The sequence below is a fragment of the Callospermophilus lateralis genome, chromosome 3 (genome assembly GCF_048772815.1).
Source record: "Callospermophilus lateralis isolate mCalLat2 chromosome 3, mCalLat2.hap1, whole genome shotgun sequence".
Taxonomy (NCBI): Eukaryota; Metazoa; Chordata; class Mammalia; order Rodentia; family Sciuridae; genus Callospermophilus; species Callospermophilus lateralis.
Genome location: NC_135307.1, coordinates 106,699,996 through 106,725,384, shown reverse-complemented (window position 1 = coordinate 106,725,384; position 25,389 = coordinate 106,699,996). Strand labels below are relative to the sequence as shown.

Sequence of the window (25,389 nt, the reverse complement as noted above, 5' to 3'; positions counted from 1 at the left end):
ACAAAGACAAGAACATGGAGTCCTCGAAGACAGTGATTTGGCTAATCGGAACCAAATAGATATTCATATATAATGTAGAAATATGTAATGTAGAAGCAGGACTTGATTTTTATAAGAACAAACCTGTCACCATTTGGTCATGGTTAACAGTTACTATAATCTTCAAACTCTATAACTCAAAAGCAATTTCTCTGCCCTATGATCCCTTGTGAAATCTGGTCATCGTAAACCGCCAACTGGTATGTTTGCCAAAAAACTAAATACCTCTCTTCTCTCCTCACATGACCAATGATTCTTTGCATATTCATTATGGTCCATTTCATTCAAAAACAAAACACCTCCCAGCAAATTGGACTGCTGTCATTGAAGCTTCATCCTCCTCTCCATATCCTATGAAAATGAATTCTTTGCCTTATGTCTCCTCCCTCCCATCTATGATCTGTCATCCCAAATCCCCACTTTTCTAAGAAGCTTACTGTCCCCCATGGTTTCCCCTAATCTTAGAGTTCTCTGAATTTTCATGGGTCTTAGAGGTTCCCCCACATAATTTAGCAATTAATTATGTCATGTTTTCTTTTACCCATTTCACCTACAGCATCGTAAGACTCTGACAGGGAAGGTATACTCAGGCACGGAGCCTGATGCCAGGTAACTAAGACTAGGGCAACCTGCTCCCTCACACTCAGGCTGTGTGCACACGTGCAGCTGGAGTCCTGTGTGTTCACCTCCTTCCTCTGTAAAATGCAGCCATAGGGGCCTCCCTCACAGGCTGAGCACAACATACCCACCATTCAGATTGACCTTCCTATATCTCTTCAAGGCATTTTTGCACTGTGAAATAGCTAGTAAATAGTTTTAAAATAATGTTTTCAGTTCATAGTGGTTTTCTTTGGGAGATGGGATTTCAGAATTCTTTTCAACTTCATGCACCATGTAAGCACCTAAAACTTAGTTTAAAAAGCCATATACATATGAACTAAAAACACTATTATAATGCAACCCTATACACAGAGGGTCTCTGATTCAAGATACAAATTATAATTTTTGAACCTATGAGAGTGCAAAAGTCATAAGCATTCAGTAGAAACTGTAGTTCCAATGTGGGATTTTCTTTTCCCAGGCTAGCGATATATAGTATGATGTTCTCTCCAGATGACCAGTTGTAGGCTAACATAAGCAAAGAGGGTGTTTAAGGTGGCGAGGCTAAGCTAGAATATTTGGTAGGTTAGGTGCATTAAAAGCTTTCGTGGCTTATGGCATTTTCCACCTAGGATGGGTTCATCAGCACAAAACCCCATCATGAGGCTGAGCAGCATCTGTACTCGTCACGCGGCCTCAGCAATGATCAAGTCTTGACCAAGTCTTCCATCAAGACCTCCTTTTATTTCTTCTGCAGACCTCACTGGAAGTTATTTTGAAGCAAGAATCACATATCATATGACTTAAGAATGACTATAAGAATAATATTTTTAAATATGAAAAGATACAGATTTGACATTTATCAAATAAAGTTGTAGGCATCTTGTTTTCTCTGTTCCCTGCTGTGCACTTCCTTAAAAGTAAGTCACACAAACATTACTGCCTGATCTCTGAAGAACTTTAGGGTGTTTCCCAGCCATGGACCCTAGGGATCAGAAGAAATTGGACTCATTTTTAAAAGGTGATACCATGGAAATTGCTGGACAAATAAAACTTCCATTATTTAGTGATGCCAGCAAGGCTCAACAGGTCTCAGGGAGAATTTCTGGTGGCACAGGAGCTGGCTGGGAGGCCCTGGGCAGGACATCTCCCCTCCCAGCCTTGTTCCAGAGGAGAGAGACAGGACCCCAGCTCAACGCTCCCACTCACACACTTGGCTCTTGCTCCCTGCCCTTCAACTAGGAGCTTCTCCCTCCCCTTATGCTTCTGTCATTCCCAGCACCAGCATCTCTGGCCAGAGTCACTCAGTCCCTACTTGCTCTTTGTCAAAAATAGACTAAACATACATTCAAATAGCAAAGTCTTTTCCAGAAACAAGTTCCCCCCATATCACCCTTTTACTCAAACAACAAAACAAAAATCATTTCATTTTTTTCCCCCTTTCCAACTTCTTGAAATGAAGAAAAAAAAAATACTGTCCTGCTTGAGTCTCTTTCCTGGACTCTGTCCATAAGGCATAAAAATTCTTTGCTCTTTCCCTGCTCCATGGATGAGAAAACCAGCCTACCCGTAGGAACTCACCTGCTAAAAATATCTATGTGTGCCAGACCTTCCCCAGAAGGTCCATGCTGTCCACTTGGAAGAAACTGTGAAATCACTTAAACATCATTTTGGAGAAAATCATAATTCAATAATTTTCCCAATTCCCTCTCTCTCTCTCCACTCTCTCTCTTTTGGTGGTATTGGGGGTTGACCCCAGGGCCTTTGTACATGGTAGGCAAGTGATCCATCACTGACCAGCACCCTACATCTTTTTATTTTTATTTTTTTAAGACAGGGTATCACTAAGTTGCTGATGTTTTCCTTGAACTTATGATCCACCTGCCTCAGACTCCCAATTAGCTGAGATTTCAGGTGTGCATCACTGTGCCAGGTCTGCCTGATTCCTTAGTTCTGTTCTACTCAATATTGTAGCTGCTAGTCAATCAAGTTGCAAGTCTAACAACCAAGCAGTATAAAGGGCATTAGTCCGAATTGAAACTTTAATGAGTATAAATATGTGAGATTTCAAATATTTTTTAAAATACCTCATTAATAATTTTTATATTATATTTTGAAATATAATTGGATATATTGGGTTAAATAAAATACATAATTAATTTCACTTTTCTAATACAGCTATAGGGACTATAAAGTCATAAATATATCAAAATTAAAATTTCACTTTTTTACGTGGCTCTAGAGCATTTGAAATTGTGCCTGAGTTTGGTATTATATTTCTAGGATAATGCTCCTCTAGGTTAAAATTCTCTTTTTAACAACTGCATAAACATGTTTCATGTCAATTCACCATAAACAATATTAAACACAACCCTAAAGTGTAAATTAATTTACTTGAAATTCTTTGCTAAATTCTTTCCTATACTTCTCCAAATGGTTTCTGCCAATTCTCGTTAAGATTTAAATATTTAAGTTTCCAGTAAGATAATCACAGCTACCTTGAGTGTAAAAGATCATGTAATCAATCAGCAGATGGTCCCCTCTAGACTGAGAGTCAACACGTTTAACTGCTGTGCTATTTAAAAGGCTATTTAAAATCCATATTTTTTAATCTCACAATCACTTCTGGATGTTATCACTTGGGATTCTAGAATTCCATTTTGTGTAGCTGGGAAAATATTCCAATCCATAGTTCTGCTATAAAGCAAAGGATAACTGGGCATTTTCCATAAGAGAGAATAGACCCCCACCTGCCTTCGATTGGTTTTCACTCGATGAAAAAATGAATATCTAATGTAGGCTGAACAACGACTTTTCCTTAAAAGTAAGTCACACGAACATTACTGCCTGATTTCTGTAGAACTTTAGAGTGTTTCCCAGCCATGATCCCTAGGGATCAGAAGAAATTGGACTCATTTTTTAAAAGGTGATACCATGGAAATTGCTGGACAAATAAAACTTCCATTATTTAGCTCAGAGCTTCCCAAAGAGTGGTGTGCCTGCTCCAGTGTGTGACTGGTCCCCAATGATACAAGTATGGAAAATGAGAAAGAACAGTTGGAAACTCTTAGAGCAATTGGACAAAATGATTTATGTTGGCTGAATCTAATTTTTAACAATGTAATTGTATTTTATGTTTCTTCAAATATTTCATGCTTATTGAATTTTACAAAAGGACATCCACCTAAAAAACAGATATTAAGAAAATGTTCCTCTCTTTCAGAAACACTGACCTAGACCACTCCACCAGAATCCCTGATTTTCTGGTGACTTCCCTCCACATTTGCAGGGAGGTAGAAGGGTGCAGAAAATAGATAAAGGGAGCCGAGACTCTGCACTGCAAAAGGTAAATGCCTCTGCTAAGAGAGGTGAGAGAAACAATGATTCTCATAACAGCTGGGATTAGAATCTGTGACACATATTTTCACACCTACAACCAAAACGTCATATTTCTTTAATTATATAATGTCATGGATTATAAACCATAATGTAATATAATACAGTGTTCATGGGTCCTGATTTCAGAGATATAAAAATAAATGCCAACTAAAGTTCATATATGGAAGTTCATATATGGAATAATTATATCTCAACTAAGAAAAATATAGTATTCATTATACACACAAGAAAATAAATCATTTTTTGTAAAGCCTTCCAAGTTGAGGTTAAAGGCTAAACACTTCTAGGTAAGTAGGGGGCCCATTATTGAGCATCAACTATGCACAAGGTATTCTGAGAGACCTAACAGAAGTGACAGTCCCTGAACAATTTATAATTGAAATGGGAAGGCAGATGGTACCTAAAACATCAAGGAGTTGAGAGTAAGGCAGGGGAAGGCCTCACATACTCCCACCAGTGTCCCATCAGTTACATTTGGTCTCAAGGCTCTTCTACCCAGCCAAGGATGGGGCCCCTAGGTAGACTGTTTCTTTCTCCTGTGCCCCAAGCTGAAGGGTAAAGGCAGGGAGTCAGGTAGCTGAGCTCCCCACCTGCTTCCACTGCCAACTAATTGGTGTGAGCTTGGGCAGTAGCCTCTATAAACCACTGTGTCCTCATCGGTATAAGGAATAATAAAGCATACACCTCAAGGCAACCCAGAAGGGTGGTTTGTTGTTGGAAGATCAGGGACTCCTGCAGGGTATATACTGAGGGAAGGAGTAAAAGAAAAGAAAAAAAATCATGGCCAGGGGAAGGAGGGGATTACTTGAGAAAGGAGCCCTGGGAGGTAGGAAGGGGGCCATTGTCTTACATCCCAAATTCTTTTCCATCATCCTGGAGAATCGAAAGGGAGAGGAGACATCTCAGGAAAATGTTATCCACTGAGATAGGAGGAAGGTGTTCTTCCATGAAGAACAGGTGCTGAGGAGAGAGGAGAAAGGGCTACATGTCTCCTTCAGGAGCCTGAGCAAGTGTGTACCAAGGGTCCAGAAGGAGGCTATGTGGGAAAAGGCCCAGGCTGAGGCATTGAGTCCTCACTGGGTGCTGACACCAGTCTCCAATGGTGCATCAAGGGGGCTGAGTTAACTTGAGGGCAGAGAGACCATGCTCTCTGCTTCCTCCAGGGCACTAGGCAAGGGCATCAGGGAGCTGGGGCCACTCAGAAGAGAACTGGAAGAAGGTAGAGGGAGAGAAAGCAGGATGCTTGACAGAGTGGCAGACAAGGAGTCTCCTCCACAGGGAGACTACAGTGACAAAGAGCAAGTGAGGGGATGTGAACAGGGGAGACAGAAAAGGTCAAGAGGGCCAAAAATTCTGGAGAGAGTACACGTAATTCATGGCATGATTATGAGAACTAGTTACTGGCTGGAAGAGAAGCCTGCCACAGAGAGCCAAGGGCCAGCTGGGGTCTGGGTTGTTAATGACTTCACCTGCAGGGGCATCACAGTGCCAGCTCTGAGAAGAGAGGCTGGGTGGGTGAGAAGCCCATGAGCAGGGGCCTATGTCCATGGTGAAGCCAGGCATTAGCCAGGAGGGGACAGCACAAGACTGCGGAAGGAGCAGCCACTGAGCCAAGACTGGGAGGGGAGGGTGTGGCAGGAGGAGGCAATGGCCAAGCAGAGGGCAGGACCTGGGAGTGCCACCAGGGAATCAGAAACCTACATAAACCCTTCAGACCTAACAAGGTAACAGTGACTGAGGAGAAACAGGGGCCATAAAAGTCACCTGCAGTGAAAGTGCTGGGAAGTGTGTCTGGCTTGGTTCTGTCACTGCTAGAATGCTTCATTAAGTACTCCATCTTCATGTACTTCTAGGATCCCGGCTGATACCACAGATCTTGGCATAGAAAATTTTGCATGGAGTAGATTAAACAAAAAATAAATAAATAAATAAAAAGCTGCATCTCAGGGAAAGAATGCTAACAGAGCCCAATCAATGATAGTCTGAGGGGAGTTGCTGTCTAGGTGTCTAGGGATTCAGAGCACCTGCTAGCTGAACATTTCCCTTGAGGCAAGGCTGTGCCCTGTGACAAGCCAGAAAGCCTGGAAGGAAAGGCATAGGCAAAACTGGAGAAAAGTAGGAATCTCTGAGGTTCCTGCCAGATGCCTGCACCAGGCTCAGGACCTCCATAGGAGACACAGGAGAAGGAAAGCAGGTGTCCAGGATCCATCCCACCCTGGAACAGTGAGATTAAATGATGAGGTAGATCAGAGGAGACTAAGGAGACCTAGGAGACTTTTCAACCACATGCGATGGATTCATAATACTAAGGAATATTTAGGTGCAATAATGGCTCGTTTATTTTTAGGGATTATAATAATTAAGAATAGAGCCTTAATCTTCTTGAATTGCACACTGAAATATATACAGAAGAACGATATGAAGGTGAGGATTTCATTCAAAATAATCAGGTGAGTAGGGGGTATTCTTGATGAAACAAGATGGGTCAAGTATTGATAATCACTGAAGCTAGGAAGGGTACACGTGACTCATTAGACTAATCTATATTTGAATTTTTCAAGAAAAATCTAACTACAAGCAAATAAAAAGGAAGCAACACCTGAACTAATTGTGCTACTAAGACATTACTGCAACAACTCTCCCAAAGTGTGCTTTTTAAAGTGATTACAATGTTTAAATCTTCAAGACCAACAGTTTCATAGGGACAGAGTCTTTCCTTGAAGTTTTCTAAAGAAGCAACACTGGCTGGAGGAACATATGTACAGTCACACTTGAGAAGGTCCAGGAATCTCATCTGCCCAAACATCATGTCACCTTGACATCCAAGTTCTGCACCTTCCTCTCTGATGACACAAAGTAAGTTTGACTGCTTCACCACTGTTGTGGGCAAGAGACTCCTGTCATGCTTTGCTGCCTAGCTGAAGAATCGAGCAACCAGAAGCTGCCAAGCGTCAAGTACATCTTCTGAGCACCCTCAGTGTGATTGGCATCCCCCTTTCTAAACCATGGAAGGAATGGCAATAAGCCTGGAAAGGAAAATAGCTAATGCCTGCTCTACGCATTCACAGCCAATGTCAATGTCATCAACACCAGATGCCCTCACTTTGGTAAGAGCCAAGCTGTGGCCATGTTGACCGCAACTGGGTTGGAAGGTGACTCTCAAGAAGAGAAGAGGTTAAGAGACCCAAGCATACCACTGCCTACACATGGATTCTCCTGCTTCCACCTAACTCAGAAGGTCTTGTGTGTGACCAGAACTACACCAAGTACTTTAGGAAGGACTAGCTTAATCCAGCACTTCTCCACTGCGGCATATCTGGTATTGTGTGGAGACACAACTTGCGGGGGTGGGTACAGGCCTCTGATACACAGGACAGCACCACATAACTAAGACTTCTTTAACCTAAAATGTCAACAGGGTCAAGTGGAAAACCCTAGCTTGGGCAACTGAAATGAAAGGCAAAGGAATATTCAGGTGTGTCTGAGAAAGAGAACAGAAACAGAAAGAGACAGGGAGAGAGGCAAAAGCAGAGAGGTAAAGACACTACCTTTTACATGTCCTTTATTTATATGCTTCTACTAAGGTTTTTTTTTTTTTTTTTTTTTTTTAACCAGATACAGTATTCAATGTCATGTCCTCTGGTGCAGATCCTACTTGGTCCAGTAACACAAGAGGCCCGGACTCTTGAGGGACAGCGACTGCCAAGACAAATATTTGCTTTTTTCCAACGGCCATATTTACTCAAGATTATTCTGCTCTTGATGAACTGGAAACCAACTGGTGGTTGACACACTTGGAAAAGAGCCACAGAGCAGACTGGCACCCTTCCCACAGTGGTAAGAAGGGAATGTGGCCTAAGAAGGCTGATCCTGAAAAGCACCTAAGCTTTTTGATGGAGCTACTTTGAAACCAGATTCATACCCCCAGGGCAATTCTGTTCCTGTTTTCAGCATCACTGAAGAGTCTTGGGAAATGGAAAGTGAAGGACACTAAAGTAAAGAAAGCCGAATGACAAAAAAGGAGAAAGAAACAAATATCACTGAGAAAAGCTCTCACATATTATTACTCCAGGGCTGGAGTTGTAGCTCAGGGGTAGAGCGCTTGCCTCGCAGGTGTGAGCCATTGGGTTTGATCCTAGTACCACATAAAAACAAATAAAGGCATTGAGTCCATATACAACTAAAAAAAATTATTACTCCAGGGTACAGTAGCATTAGGTTGCTTATTGACCTTGAACGATAACCTACACTGACCTCCACGACAACCAAAATTAGCTTCTAACTTGAATTATACTGTTTGCATTCGCATATGTGGAGTGTTTCTGTAATAAAGTGGTAACTGGAGTTCAGCTGTGCCTAGACTACATGATCACAAAATCTTTCAGGTGCCACAGAGCTTCTGTTTTTCAAAGCCCCTCCTCTTTACCACAAAAACTCAATCACAGCTACAACAACAACTGCCAAATCCACCTACTAAGGTAAGAAGCAAACCACACTGATCTCACATGTAAGCTTCAAATGCCATCCTTCAAGAAAGTTTGGGTCCCAGAGTGTGTCTGCAAAAGTAGTCCTAATACCCTGGTGGTCCTGGGCATCAAATGCTGAGCTAACACCTCCCTGCTGTGGGAGGCACTTCTATTAAAAAGGAAGTGAGGTCCTCAAGCCAGAGGGTTTAGCCAGAGATGCCCTGTCCCCAAACCATGCATCCATGGCTTTAGGGCACAGAAGGAAATGTCAGAGGGGATTCTTTGATTCTCCCATGAGAACATACACTCAGCCTCCGGCCTGAAGGAACTAAATGGTGGTCCCACAAAAATATAAATCCACATCTTAACTCCTAGAATCTGTAAATGTGGCATTACTTGGGAAAAGGGTCTCTGCAGATGTAATTAATTATAGTATTGAAATGAGATCGTCCTGAATTAGGTGGATGGGTCCTAAATCCAATGAGAAATGTTCTTTTATGAGAGAAGAAGCAAGGACCAGAGCAATCAGAAGACTATATGAAGACAGAGGGATAGGGTGCAGTCAAGTAGCCTCAAGGCAAGGAGTCCCTGGAGTCAACAGAAGCTGAGAGGTAAGGAAGGATTTCCTGTAGAACCTTTAGAGGGAGTCTGATTCTGCTGAAATGCTGATTTTGCACCTGTGGTCTCCAAGCTGTGAGATACAAATTCTTATGGTTGTAAGTCATCCCACTTGTGGCACTTTGTAAAGGCAATTCTATGAACTATACCTGATCTAACACAGACTGTCGAGTACCAGGCTCTCAAAATTGCCAGGTGAGGCTGCAGCAGTTTATCTACCAGGGCATCTTCCCATGGCCAGGGATGAGCTCAGAAGGATAGGGCTAGAGGATATGTATGCAGCTCTGAAATCCAGACCAAAGATGTTTTCCAAAGGACCTGTTCTGGGATGTAGTCAAGGGAAAATGTGCTCCCTCCCATCTGACATGGGCCAGAGCACCACCCAAAGAGACAAGCTTTTCCCAAATGGGCCCTGAGAAAGGCAACCTCAAGGTCATGTGGATCCTCTGAGGAGTGGCTGTCATCAACCCCACCGCTAACATTCACAGAGCACTTCCCATGGGCCACACACTGTTTCAACAACCATAAAAGGTAACTGCTCATTCTGCATTTTTATTTCATCCTTCCCTGTCTTTTTGCTACCTCTTATATATGGGTCTAAAAATAATTGTTTAATGCTACATTTAAAAGAGATTGCTAGTGCTTGCTTGGCAGCAGATATTCTAAAATTGGAACAATACAGAGATTAGCATGGCCCCTGCACAAAGATGATGGGATTCCTTTTTGTTGTTGTTAAAGGCAGACATAGAAAGATTGCCATTGTTGGCATGTCTCCTGAGGAAAATGAAGCAGAGGCAGTTTGAATAGTTGCCCCAGGACAATTAGTGGTTGGTGAAGAACCCAGACCCATGACCCAAGGGTCCATGTCTTCAGAGCCTGGCCAGCACTTAACCCTGCCTCACCTGATCCAGGAGTTCATTCCCCTCACCCCAGCATGCTCCCTGTCATCCAATGCTCCTGAAGCGAGGGTCATGTTCCTTGTCCAAGCCACACCCCTTGCCCAGCTCCTCTTCCCTTCTCCCTATTTTATGTACTTTAACTAAACAATAATTAGGTACATGAAATGCTAATGTCTGGATGATGGGCTCAGATAATTCAACAGGGATGGTGACATTTAAGTAAATGGTTAGTATGTAAGGACGAGAGGGAATTCCCATTCCAAACACATCATCCTCAGCTACAAACCCACTCTTGCTGGCCTGCCAGTTGAGGCAGCACTATAACCCTGCACATCTCACATTCAAGCAGGGTCTTTTCCTTGTGCCTCAGAAATGCAACATGCTGGGGAGGCGTTTCTTGCTTCTGCTCTGATTCCCTCCAACTCTCACTGCTCAGATCTACTGAGCATATCCCCACATCCCCAGGCATCCCCATGACACATCAACATTTATGATGCTTTTTTGGTGGTGCAATCTGTTAGGGGAGGACTGACATTGTGCTTCAAATATCTTTGAAAACATCCAGCCCCTTGAACTGGTAAATACAGGGCTTCTGATTTCATATCAGGAAGTAATGTAGATGCAGAAGTGCTTTCCTATATAAACATGCTAGCATTCAATCTTTGTACCAATATGGACTTGAAACAACTTAATGATCCATGAGAAAAAGTTGGTTAAGTTCACCATGTGTCATATTCTTGACTGAATATTTCTTAACCAGAAAAATATTGCTCATGAAAACTTGAGAAAATGCTTACTCTATAAGCATATAAGTGGAAAAAAGCAGACAGCTAAATTGTACTTGTGGTATGCTTACAACTTGTCAACTCAAGAAATAAACTGATTAACCAGAACTGGGGATGTAGCTTCATGGTAGAGTATTTGTGTAGCATGTGCCAGGCCCTACATTCAATCTCTAGCACCACAACAAACACACACACACACACACAGAACACCAATTAGCCCTATAAGGAAAGGGGGACTGAAAGGAAGTTAGTCCAAATAAACATTTTTCCTGAGTGGTAGAGCTATGACTGTTCATCTCTCTTTTTAATTTTGTAGATGTTTCTATGAATAGATATGACAATAAGACAAAAAATATTTTAAAAAGAAAAATCAAGCCTCCATAACTATTCACTGCTGCCAGGGAGCTTTAGAAAGATGCAAAGGACCCTCCCTACATATGTGGACTCTCCTCCCACCTCACCACCCACTTCCCCAGACTCCTATAAACACCCTTCCTGCCATAATTAATGACTTTATGTTCCCAGAATCTGTCTGATGCCCTTCACCTTGGTGTGTCTGAGTGCCTGGGGTGTGCTTTCCTGATCTTCCTTCTCCCACTGGAATGCAGCTCCACGAAGGCATGGGATTTTCTTGGTTTTGAATCACTGTTGAAACTCCAGTCCCCAGCAAATCTCTGGTACATTGTCAGTGCTCCATAAACATTTCCTGAAAGGCACTGACATCCTGCTCATATGTAGCCTCCTTCCTAATGTCATCCCTAGCTATAACCCTCAGCTGGCCCATACCTCCACCAGGAGTCACCTGTTCACACCTCTGAATTCCCCTAAGATCATAGCACATACCTCATCTAATAGAACATTTGCCATGTTACATCATTTCTCCCTGACCACATTTGCAGCAGCCACATGGATAAGTGATGAACACACATGCCTGAGAGTTTACGTGTCCCCCTTCCTTTTCCTCACAACCCTAAGAAGTAAATTAATCTGCATTTTTTCAGATGAAGAAACTTGAGGCCTATAAGGTTAAGGAACACACTTCCATGATTACTGAACAGAAGAGCCATCTGATTCCAAAGTCCAGACTGTGGGGTAAAATGCCAGTTTGTGTGTTTTATATAGTAGACTGGAAACTTTTGAGGGCAGGGAAAAACATTTTCCTACTCTTTGAAAGCTGACTAGTACTGCTTTACTTACCAGTCAGTCAAATATCTGCCAATTTAAAGCATAGGAAAATATCCTTAATGCAGACCACACTAATTCATAGTGTGAAATAGTCCTAGACCTACACAATTGGAAGTTTAAATGGTCTGTCTAGAAAAATAAGGGTAATAAAACTTTCAAGTTTATTCAAATTAACACATTTAAGGACCCAACTATTGCCAAAGTCTCTTTTTAGCCATCCAGAACTACATCATTATGAAGTGATAGTGAACTATTGTTCTTATGCATTAACTTAGATTCCCTAAAATCCTTTATTGGACAATGTCAAATTTGTGTTACAGAACGTATTTCAAAAATCTCTTTTAGGCCTATCATCTGTCAGTTCACTGCAATTCATTATGTTTGTACTTTCATATTTTAAAACTGTCCCTGTAATTCCCTACATTAGGTGACTTTTCATCATCCAAACTAATGAAATTTTATTGTACCAAAAGAATATCATAGACAGTTTTAGAAATAGTATTTCTGGACTTCATTCATTTCTGGCAATCAGGAGAAAGATTTCTGTCCCCTGGGTGTTGTCTGGGGACCTCCCCCAGCATGTGGATCCTGTGGTGTTTAACACTCATCAACGGCTTGTCTGGGTTCGCTGCTGGTGAATCTCCAGCCAGCTGATGCACACAAATTAGCAGTTCCTACATGCACCTCTCCCCTTCCTGGGTCTAATTACGCAGGCGACAGTGGAATATTTATTTATAAGCAGTTCTGACTACATGTGTACCAATGAAGGGAATGCAGTATCTTACCCAGTAAAACTAATGTGCTCAGGGAAAATAACACAGAAGTGCAATCTGTAAGAGTCTGTCAGGGGCACAATCCAGGAGTAGCATTAACCTTCACACAGCCTTCTGCAACCCACAGAGCACTTCATCTCTCCTTTCTCATTCACCTCTAAAATCTTCATAGTTTGCAGACTGAAATGAGCAAGGCCACCAACATGAGAGCAGCATTTGAACCCACAATCAACTCAGATTATACCAGGGATGATTTTGGAACCCTTGCCTGTTCCCTTGGAATCTAGCTTCTCAGCCCCACAAGAAAACTAGAAACCTCCTGCCAGCTTGTGGTTGTCATCAAGTTTATAGAAGTGTCTCCTATGGGGAAAAGACCACTTGGCAAGGACTGTGAAGACAGGATCCACATAACCATCTGCCAAGCTGGGTGGCTATGGTTTGAGAATCTCTACTTCCTCATCTGTAAAATAGGACCCCATGGAGTAGAGCCCTAAACCTTCTTGACAACATGAAAGGCCTGTGCCATAATTTTCAAAGTCAAACACCACACTGAGGATAAAATACTCTTAGTTTTTTGTTGTTTTTTTTTTTTAAGGAAGAAAACATCCCTTGTGGCCTAACCCGTTAGATCAGTGGGTAGTTATTGCATCCCTGACACTCGCTAGGTACTGGGAACACAAAGTGAATTAAAGCCAAGGCCCTGCCTAAGAATGCTGCCCTCTCCAATCCAGTGAGAGGAGAGATCCATAAACAAATGACTACATCAAATGTGATACACATGGAGGCTCTCATCTGTTTTTTTTTTTTTTTTTTTCTTCTTCTTCTTCTTCTTCTTATTTTTTGGACACTGGTAGGGGAAACTGAAGGGATCCCAGAAGAGGCAAAGTGGAGCCAATGCTGGAAACTTACCATGACTGAGACAGGACAGGAAACACTTCAGGCACAAGGCCCAGCATGGGTAAAAAGTGGTATGAAAAGGAACGGTGTTTTAAGAGAATAGAAGTGTTTTAAGAGAATAGAAGCTGTTGAGGAAAGCTGGAATGGGCAGGGCCAGGAAGCGCAGGGGGAGGGTTGGGGCCAGACCCAAGGAGGTAGCCACACTGCTACCTGGGTGACTTTACTTCATTCTTACCAATTAGTAAAGCAAGGGTTACAGCCCATAGATGCCAGGGGTCAGGGAGTGTGTGAGTGATTCTAAGCCACATGGTTACTGTGCTCCTGACATTTGGAAGTTAGCCCATATGTCCCTCAGCCCAGATATGGAACACCTATAAAAACTTAAATGTAGTATAATTACATAAAGCAATATATATAACATAATTACAACAAGATTATATTATAAAATATGTTAATGAGTAAGCTGTAAGATATTTCCAACCTATCTTAATGCAACTGTGTCACTTTTATTAAAAATTGAAAAGTTGGGGGTTAATGGGGTAAACAGGGATGAGATAGAGAGATATACGGATAAGAACAAACCAAAATGGTATAAAGAAAAATAAGTGAGGATCCTAAAGAGATAGGGCTATGATTAGAAATGTGCCTGATACTGGGCATAAATTGGTTCTAGTAAAAAATAATATATCATCTGCTTAAGACATAATATCCCCAAAGTATTGATTTATCTGTTATGTGCCACATATCACCAGTCTGAAGTAAAACTGGTCTTAGCCTTGAGGAGTTTGCAAATTAAAAAGGAAAAAGAAGTCAAGACATCATTTCACACTGGGGCATACAGGCTAAGAGGGTGAACACACAGGGCACTTGGGATGAGCAGAGCCAGGAAGACACAGGAAGGCCAAATGGGGTTCATTCTCAAGACAGCAGATGTTTAATCCTAAAATTGAAGAAAGAAAAAAAGGGGGTGGGGGCAGGATACTTCAAGAGGGAGCAGCAAGGCAAGATGGCCAGAGAGGACAGCTGGGAGGCAGAGACAGGGAGGGATGCAGAGGAGGCTGTGGGTGTCGATTGGAAAACCCAATACAGCAACAGGCAACAGGCACTGTCCCAGAGGATGATGTACCTTTTGGAAGAAAAGGGACTTTTTATTCACAGTTTCCTCTGTCCAGTATAAAGTACTTTGAAATATGGGCAATCATCACTGGTATGTCAGATGCCTACATTAGCTTCCTGTTCAGTAATTCAGGAGAAGAGTAGAAGATTTAGCCACAGGAATCTCTAGAGGATTTTAACATAAGGTAAACTCACCTGGAAAATGATCCCAAGGCAGACACCTTAACGAAGGCATCATAATTATTCTGCACAAGCCCTCAGCAGCTCTGGCAGCTTAAACTGCTAAGGAGGCTGGAGGAAATGCGGGCACACCCCTGAGGAGGGGCCTCAGTGGGGTGTGTTACATTCCTTTGAAAACAGGGCCCCTGCTATAATTTGTGTAATCAGACCAGAGATTGGACTCCAGAACTCTGCTTCCCATTTATTACAATATCACACTCCTGCCCAGGAAACCCCACCCAAGCTTTTGTTTGGAATTCCTTTCCTTGATTAGGTGTAAGTCCTATTATTCCCGCCACTCAAAAATAACACAAGGGTCTGATGAAGTTGCAATGTACAGCCCAGCCAGAAACCTGCCTTCCCCAATGAGGCTAATCCTTTTTCTACTCTCCTGTTTTAGAATGATGGTTTTTTGGTTTTTTTGTTTTTTTTTTTTTTTCCTATTCTGTAGAGACATGGGGACAGTCAGTATAAATGGAAAGGCAAATAAATCATTGTTCCTCTCTGGAAAGAGACTTGCAAGTCAGTGATCCTCCCAGCCTGTGTTCACAGAACCCCTCTCTGCTTGCTGGCCTCTGTTCACTGAGTGCATGGAAAGGGGTGATGGGGGCCTCAAGTCCCATCACCCAATCTTTACAAATGCTGTTCTTGGCAGAGCTGCCCTCATCCCCTACTTCCCAACAGGAGTAGTAGTGCTGAGCTGCCATGTTATCCGACTGCTTTCATTATGCAATTCAACCGAGTCCAACCCCAAAAAAGAGCTGAAATGGAGGGCAGGGATCATCATCCAAAATGCTTGATAATTCTTACAACCAGAGACAGGGGATGTTGGGCAATTTCACTTACAAACATTAAGTAGTAGAGTTGGGAGCAAAGGATCAATCACTTTATCTAGCAAATATTTGAACAATGTAAGATTCATGTTTTGTGGTCTGTTCAGCTGAAGGGGGCTGCCTTGAGTATCTGGTAACCTTCTCTACTTGCTTATTCCCCCCAGTTATCCAAGCAGTGCAGAGTCCCCACCCCAAGGCAGTTAATCCATTCCTAGGCTATAGATCTAACACAGTGTGGCCTGACTCAAATAGGCCAGCTCGACCTGTGGGGTTCTTTCTGAACCCAGTAACTGAGTAATCCCATTTGGTAGAACTCTAGCTGGGTGTCTGGAAGCTTATGAAATCACCAAGACTGGGGCAGGCACAAAGGGCTACAGCAAACTGGTAAGCAACCATAACCCTGCAAATTCATCTGTAGGAAAAGAAGAGAAATCACACTCTTAAAAGAGGGACCAGAGAGGTAGGAGCCCAAAAGGCATGTTGGCTATCTCAGCCTAATTCCTGAGATTCCAACGTGCTTTATTTCCAAAGACACACAGTAGTGCTACCTCATAGCTAGTGTGGAAACTCTGCAGTAGATGGCTACAGATCATGGAAGCACAGGTATAAGACAGCATTGAGGTACACAATGTATTTGTGCAGAGCACAACTCACTGAGGGCCAGATTTGCCAGAGAACTCAGAAAAAACAGGTCTCCAACTTGGCCATTGGAAGTAGGAAGGGTGTAGCTGAACATTTGAGGGCATCTTGATAGTCCTACTGTGAAACTAAGTTTCCTTCCAATCATTCCTCTGGGCTCAGCCCACATCCACTTAGACCCCGCCCATGCAAACTTGGGAGAGTCTTGCAGGCAAGCTCTCCTGCCTCTACTTCCGGTGATCCTGGGAAAATACAGTAATCCCCAGGGAAGGCTGTTTGGAGCTCTCTCAACTAATCTGCACAAGATACTAAAGGACTCACTCCTCCCTCCAAACTATTATCCTTCATTATCAGACAAAGGAAAAGGGGATAGTCACTCTTAGGGGATCAAATGAGACTGAGAACAGGTGACACTGGAATGTGGCACCACCAAACATGAAGGACTGTGGAGCTGATGTTAGATAAGCAGCAGATGGAGGAGAGCTCTCTGTCCTCCTTCTTCTTGACTTAAAACTGGACATAGGTTTACAAAGACAAAGATACCCTGCCCTCTTCTACTAAGTTAACAAAGGTCAATCACTGAAGGCAACTTTGGACCCTTATGGACCTGGAGATGGCACCAGAGGAATCTCCATTAACAGGTTTAATTAACTAGTCTTTATCTCCTAATTGTTGGCCTTCCCCCAAGTTGGTGCCCACAGAGCCTCAAAAGTCCTTTCCCTTTGTCTTGTCACTTCTCTAAAAACATATTAGTCTTTGCTGAAAATGCTAAATAAGCTGTAATTCAAAGTCACTCTATGAGAACTGGTTATTCCCTAGGTGTCTCCCGTGTATATTTGAAATACATATGTTAATAAATGTTTGTTTTTGTCTTATTAATCTGTCTTTTGTTACAAGGTCCATTCCAGTTAAGAACCCATGAGGACTGGAGGAAAAATATATGTTCTTTCCTTACAAGAATTATATCCTAAACTTATATGACAGGTGTTTGGGACAAGGATGGGCATGGAGATGAAAAACAAAATCAGGGAGGAACAAGCAGATGGTTAAGGAGCATTTGTCAAAAGAAATATGACAGGCACACAGCTAACCCAATCCCATGCTTGCATTTTCCAAATGCTATAAGACTAGATGAGGAAATCACTCCTAACTCCTACATGCAAGGAAGTTTTCTTGAGAAATACAGTTGAAATAGAAGATAAAAGCTGGAGCCCCACAATCCTACAGATCTGAGGTGCCTCTGCAGAACACATGAGCTCCAGGAATCACCTCTGCAAGTCCTTTCATTTTCAATCTTAGGACTCATAGCTTTCAACACACACACAGTAATCTGAAATTAACCTACTGAAAGTTCCCAGACAACAGGATCTATCAGCAAAAAGGAATGATTGTTTACAAGGTTCCAATTTACACTCTGAAAAACTGACTCCAAATGCACTAAGCCCACTCTTTGGCAATCCAGATATGGGGGTTCCAACTATGTAAAAAATTGTCAGAGCCCTCAGCCACCACATTGTATCTCATGTGCCACTCTTTCTATTTGGTATTTGACACCTCTAAATTCACTCTCAAATGTGCAGTCCCCAAAGTCCTTTTGTATCTGACAATTAGTATGGATTTGGTGAATTTCAACCCTATCATTTTATTCTCAGGGCCCACTAGCATCTCCTTCCAGAGACTCCAGCCCAGTCTGGTCACAGCCACTGACTAGACCTCTATCTCACTCCCAACCTCCTTCAGAAAAAAAACAGCAGTTAGTTCCTAGAAGCCATTCTTTCTCAAAGTGTGCTCCTACATTTCTTCAAGAGGTTCAGTGGTCCAGTAAGTCCTCCCATACTTTAACATGCTGTATACATTGTGACTTCCTTAGAGGAGAGACAAGTATGAGAATCCTAATGAATGAAACTTTCTTTTTCTTCTCATATCTCACATCACTGTCATGCCTGCAGGCCTAGAATCTAGCAGATTATAATCCGATACAATAATCATTTAGAAAATGGCATTTTGGTAACAGTTATACTCAGCTGGCTATGATTATACATCCCTGTAGTCCTATCTACTGTAGAGGTTGAGGAAGGAGAAGCTCAAATTCAAGACCAGTCTGGCAATTTAGCAAGACCCTGTCTCAAAATATAAAATAAAAGGGGCAAGGGTTGTAGCTCTACCTATAAATATGGCAAACCAACCTTATTTTACATTTTACTAAAGAACATGCATAAAAGATGTTTATTTCTATAAAATAATGGAAAGAACTACAATTTCCCAGATGAGAAAGATATAATATTACAAGATGGCAATTCTCTCTCAATTCATTTATAAAGTATAATTCAACCAACATCTCAACAGGATATTCCATTAAACTTGAAGAGAAAGTTTTGGATAATTAAAATCATCTAATTAAAAAATGAGAGGAAACTCTGTGACAGAACTAATACTGTGAGGTTAGAGTAACTAAAGCAGTATGATATCATCATAGAAATAGTCAAATCATCACCAGAACAACATGGAGAGTCTAGAAAACAAACATGTAGAATACAATAAGTTACACCTTTATCACTATCATACACACATTCTAGGTGAGTAGGAGATATAAATACTACAAAAATCATGAAACTACCAGAAAGAAATACAAAGAATATATCATTTATATTCACAAAGCTCAGCAGCCAAAGAAAATTTGTGATGTAGTGACACAGTAGTTAAAATCTTCTATATTTCATTAACAAATTTCAAAGACAAACAACAAAGAGCCATTATTTGCAAAGGATTTTTTTGAGGAGGGATACAATTAACCTGACCTATGATTTTTACTCTAAAGCTTTCTATAATATTTAAATCTTATATGACAAGTGACAATTCAAATATGATTAATGATATATATAAAAACTCCTTTAACACACTGGAAAGTTTAACATAAAGGAACATACCCTTTTATAAATGTTCAAAAACTAGAAATTAGTGGAGTAAAAAAAATGCTTGCTCACTATTTTTTAGAAATAAAAATAAAAGAAGAATGTGGATAACTATCTGAGATATTTTTCTTTAAACATTCTTCTCAGTGCCTCTCCCATAGAAGCTTTGGAAGAGAAACTGCACACTTCAAAGGGTGTGTGTCTCTAGGTTTCAGATGATTATCTCAAAGTCTGTACAGTGCACAAACAAAAAACATCCCAAGAGTAAACTAAGAATCTCATGGGGAAGAGATCTAATAATTCCTAACCTATGGGAAGGGTGTTTTGTTTTGGTTTTTCCTCTGTAAGTCGGACAGAATTTACAGCCTTCAAAAATTCTATCAATTTCTCTTAAGAAGTGCAATGTAAAATATTTTTAAAATCTACATCTCGGCCAACTGCTCATTTTCTCAGCACCTACAGAAAGAATTTTGGGGATCTTGCTAGGGGGCTGAATTTGAGATAAGGGAGAAATGTTATGTCATGATACACCCTTACTGGGCCTCAGTGATCTCCTGGGCCTGTCAAGTAAGGAAACTGACAGGCTGGCTAGTGGGCCACTAAGCTCCATCAGGAGCAGCATCCCATTCTTTCTAGAAAACAGTCCTTCCTGGCATTGATAAAGTTCTGCTTTTCACTTTACTCTCTCCCAAGTAGAAAAAAGACAGCCCCAAACCTTTACAATTCCTCCATCTCCCCGCCCAATCTCAGAAACAACCTACCTACTCACCTCAAAGGTCTGTAGCTCTCCTGAGTTTGTCCATCAGTCACAACCACTAACAATCTCATTCCTTTCCAAGGAACATTGTTATTATCTCTAAGTCATAGAAAGTTAAAACTAAAGCTTTTAGATGTGAAATAGGGCTTAAAACTTCATCAACATTCTGAATCGACAGCTGGTACAAGATGCCACTTTCTCCACCCTGAACAAGGGATGCTCATCATGCTCCAACTAGTCCCTGTGTTGCCAGAAACACACAGTGAGCCTCAACCATTCTCCAGTGTCCTCTAGTCTCAGGCCATGGTGACAGGGACAGAGTTTAGAGGAGCACTTGGAAGCTAAAGTGTTCCTCACATAGTAATCATTCCACAGACAACTGATGTACTAATGTAGATTAAGCATCCTCATTGACCCTAGATAATGTTTACCCAATTGCATCTACTCATTCACTACTTTTCTATCTCAAAAGTGAATCCTTATAATCCTCTGTCAAGTCTAGTGAGAGAAAAGAAGAAAAGGGAAAGGTTGAATTCTGTACTATTCTGTAGCCTTAGCTATTGGCAAAAAAATTAAAAGATTAGATTAAAAGATATTTATCAAAACCTAGACATAGCACAAAATTAGACAGTAGCTATAAACATGCACCATTTATATAACTTCTCTCTTGACAAATATTTTAATAAATATTTTATGAGTAACAAGGAAGAATTTTTCTGCTTAAGTTTCTGTGGTAAGAAAGAATAAAGCAAAGAGTACATAATAGACAAATATTCAATATTTAGTTATTAAATTATAGGCATAAATGCATTTATTGTATGTGTATCATCTAAAATAGCTTAAAACAACATAGACCTAATTCTTAATATCCTTGAGGAAGAAGTGGGAAAAGGTGATAAAGAGGAAGATGTTCAAACTCTATTTTAAACATCTAAATAACATGAATTTTCTCTCACATATATGTATCACTTTTGTCATTTTTCAAACAAAAAAATGCAGTACAAAGCAAAGATGCATTGAAGCTTACATTGTAAATTGGCATAATTTTTTAAACAGTATGTAAAAGCTTTAAAAATGTTTATGTCCTTTGACTCATCAACTATTTTATAAGTTTTCATAATGTAGCTATATTTTTTATATAAAGAAAAACAACCTAGTTGCTTAACATATCACATGAGCTCTTTCAAATGTAGGATCTACAAATATAAGTTAGAATAGCAAAGTCAATCTTCATTCTTTTCACTAATTATATTCTATATAGTCTCTGTGAATTAGCAAATATTAAACTATTACTCTAAGGAGAAATAAAAGGTTAAGTCCCTGTGAGCTTCTGGTTACAATGTTTTTCTCAACTGATCAATGCATAACTGTGTTTTGTGTGTGTGGTTTTTTTGTTTGTTTGGTTTTGTTTCTTATCTTTTTTTAGAAAAAGGAAAAAGAAGCTTTATTGCTTTACTAACAAAAGAGAAACACAGGGGACTCCTGTCCCAAAGGCTGTGATACTGCCCATTAGCAGAAACAAGGGGATTTTAAAGAGGTGATTCAAAGGCTGCATTCCTCATGTTCTCTGCTGGAGTTGTAATTCACTTGTTAGTTTGAAAGAGTGTGTGTGCTTTTTAAAAGACACTTTAGTCACCACAGTGGTCCATACCTATTATCCCAGCAGTTTGGGAGGCTGAGGCAGGGGGATTCCAAGTTCAAAACCAGGCTCAGCTACATAGCGAGGCCCTAAAAACTCAGAGAGACCCTGTCTCTACAGAAAATACAAAAATAGGACTGGGGATATGGCTCAGTGGTTAAGTGCCCCTGGGTTCAATCCCTGGTATGGAAGGAAGGAAGGAAGGAAGGAAGGAAGGAACTTTTTTAAATATATATTGTTGATTAATTAACATTGAGCTCATGACCTGAGTCAGGCTTGTCCAAAACTAGAGTTTTCTCCTGGAACATCACAGCTTTCTTGAGCTTACGAACACTAGGTAGCATGTCAGCACTACTCTTGGGGCCATTTTAAACAGTGAAATCAGCAAAAAGTATAAAAATGCAAAAACCCATGGCACTAAATGGACTGCAAAAAGGGACACCTGTTTATAGTATGAGAGCTCAAACAAGGCAGCAGAGCATGTCCTTGGTGGACGTCAGCTGGGAAAGGGTGCATTGGTCAACTCAAATTTTTCACTGCCATACAAGTTCTCAGATGACTGCTGATGTTCCAGGAGTGTTGATTTTGGATCACAAATGTATTTTAGCAAATTCTCAAGCATGGAATCTATGAATAATGAAAATAAATTGTATGGATTAGCTTTAATAATTAGAGCAAACTTCTTAAAAGGTAAGTTAATAGCAGAATAAAAATATAGCCCATAAAAAGTTTGCCTCTGATAATGCAATGGTTCTTAACCAGGGTTTATTTTGTTCTCCAGGGAACATCTGGCAGTATCTAGTGACATTTGTTGATTGTCAAAGCTGGATCTAGTAGGTACAGATCAGAGTGGTACAATATACCCAACAATGTACCACACAGCCCCCAACAAAAGAGAATTAATCTGGCCCAAAATGTCAGAGCTATTAGGATTAAGAAATCCTGTGCTAACTGACCTGCTAATGTCAATTTTTTTAAAGTGTATTTTTCTATACCTTCCATCAACCCACACTCTAATGTCTAAAACAATAAATAATTAAATGTCAAGGATGAAGCAACTCAGCTTCATTGCGTGGTGACCCTGTACTTTCAAACTGAACTAATAAAATGTTATTAAATGCAATAGAATACACAAAGCAGTTAAAAGCTATATTTCCAAGTGTGACATTTCCAATCACTTCCACTAAGCTATCATAGTGCTGGGTAGCTCCAACAATATCATAAAACAGAGTCAGTCTGAAATCTCATTCTTATTTTAATGCCATGTAAATAAAAATCATTGCACAGGAAGTCAGAAGTGTAATCTATCATATACTATCCATGGGTGTAAAATCAAGTTCACTCCAGGAAATCATCAGTTAGTTAAGAATACTTGGAGAAGCTTCTTATTCTTACTATGTCTGAGAGAGAAAATTAAAATATCTTGCTAAGTCTTAATGATTTTAAGAAGAAGTTCTGAAAATATCCTTAATTGTATAAATGCTGGACTCACCCCATTTGATTCCCCCTGTGTGGATTCAGTGTTACACATTTGTCCATTCTTGAATTGATGATACTTATAATATTGAATCAAGACATTTGCAGAGTAGCCTCCAAAGTTACTCAAGAGCACTCCAAATTCACTGAGCTAACCTAACTCCCAAAGGAAGATGAACAGACTAAGAAATTCACTTAAAGTTTGGAACCTGGATTTTTGACTGCATGAGAGTTAAGAGCCAAGTCATTATTTTGAGTCATTTTTGTCTAGAAAGATGGTTTAGTTCAACTGTATAAAAATAACCTTAAAATATAATTTCCTGTTCTAAGTAGGCTCTGTTGAAAATTATATGCTCTGCTGGCAGATGCCTTCAACTTCCTGCAGGTCCTATTGACCACTCAGATCTGCAAACTCTCCCCCATCCTTCTTTGACTCTCTGACCACACTCTCCAGACTCCTTCTGTTCCTCTGCCCAGAGTATATTTTCCCTCAACCCTCCTAGCCCCACACCTACCTCCTGCACCCAAGACCTGATACTTTTGCAATCACCATCAGAACCAGCTAGAGAGCTGGACACAAAAATGCAATTCCCAGACTACATTCCCAACCTACTCAGCAGAATCTCAGGTGGAAAGTTTGATAAATCTGAATTTGCATTCTACCTTCCATTTATCTAAGAAGTATGTCTCCAGCCATGGAATAACACCTGGGCCTTCCTGAAATAATATTGTACCCTTGATTCATTTATCATGTTTCCTCTGCCCCAAATGCCTGCCCACTGCTTCAACCCAACCTTCAAACCCTTTTAAAACATCACCTCAACTAAAAACTATCATCTGCCAATGCCTCCAGGTAAGAGAAATGCCTTCTCTAAACTTCCACAGCATGCTGCATACAGTATATTCTACATAAAATTACAATTGTGAATTTGTCAGATAGCCCAGCCAGACTGAGAATCCAAGGGTAGGGACCATGTGCCTTCCCTGGATTCATCCCCAGTGGGAGCACAGCTCCTGTCACACAGCAGAAACGCATTTCATAGATGAATGGATAGATGGATGGCCTCTATTGAACTTCAGCAATTCTATAGACTTTGTTATTAATGTTAAGGTGAACAAATGAAAGACTCAATGGAACAACCTCTAACAGGGGAATGTTAAATAAGTAGGGTCTGGCTCTTAGGGGGCCCTCTCAGGAGGGAGAGGAGGGGGCCCTCAGAGCCACTCATGTTGGGTGCTCTGTAGGGTCTGAATAAAGATCATCTAATTGACTAAGTATGCACAATCTTGCTAAGGAGCTGAAGGAGTGAATGAGAAGTAGAGGCAAACTGGTAATCACAGATCTTAGCTAGATGTAAGCAGATATGGCTGAGGTCTGTGACAAGTGATTTCAATATTCTTATAATCAAGGACCAAGACAATACTCTAAAAATCACAAATGGTTCTGTCTATAGAATAAAGTCTACAGTCACTTGAGATCATTTGTCCTAGGATTTGAATTCATAATTTTGCCTTTGAATGCTTTTTGTATGGTAATCCATTCTCTATCTGCCATTCATTTTCATTTTTCTAGGTTTTCCTTTGGGAAATTACTCTATGCCATCTGTATGATTTGAATGTTGTTGGCTCCAAACTGAGATCCAGTGGTTGATCTTTGCTTGACATAAACCGATCAGCACAATTTCATTCCTAATTTGACCAGCTGTGAGATAAGCAGAACCCAGTTCTAAGCCCACAGCAGTTCCCTGGCTCCATGATAGATAAGAATGCTTCAGTTAGAACCAAGTTCAGGTTTTTTGTTTGTTTGATGGTTATAAATGTGAACAAAGCAACTTAGAGCCCTGGCTACTGCTGGCCATCTTCTTGTGAGGAAATCTAGGGGGACTTAGGCAGATCAAGAGGACCATGCCTGCAACCTGAAAAATGGGCTTTTATCAGTTATTGAGCCAATGCATTGACTTTTTTATTTAAATCAATTTGAGCTGATTATTATCCAAAGCACCATGATATCTTCCCATTTACATTCTGCAATCCGATCTTTCCCTGATCTCTTAGGACATACATAAACCCACCATTCCCAGAGTCTATACACTGTCCCCCAACATACCCCATACATTCCCACTTCCATATTTATGTG

The 25,389-nt window shown here is 40.8% G+C and overlaps 1 protein-coding gene and 1 pseudogene across 4 annotated transcripts in view; one reads left to right on the top strand and one right to left on the bottom strand.

The window, feature by feature from the left end:
- Window positions 1-25,389, bottom strand: part of Tln2 (talin 2) — a 394,566-nt gene that overhangs the window by 238,716 nt on the left and 130,461 nt on the right. Inside the window, exon 1 of one of the 4 annotated variants that reach the window (XM_076850884.2) lies at window positions 14,973-15,044. The exons of the other annotated variants lie outside the window; for them this stretch is intronic. The gene's annotated coding sequence lies outside the window, so the exon portion shown is untranslated. Of the gene's footprint in view, window positions 1-14,972; window positions 15,045-25,389 lie in introns of those variants that run through there. 4 annotated transcript variants of the gene reach the window in all.
- Window positions 9,762-9,850, top strand: LOC143396029 (U6 spliceosomal RNA; annotated as a pseudogene).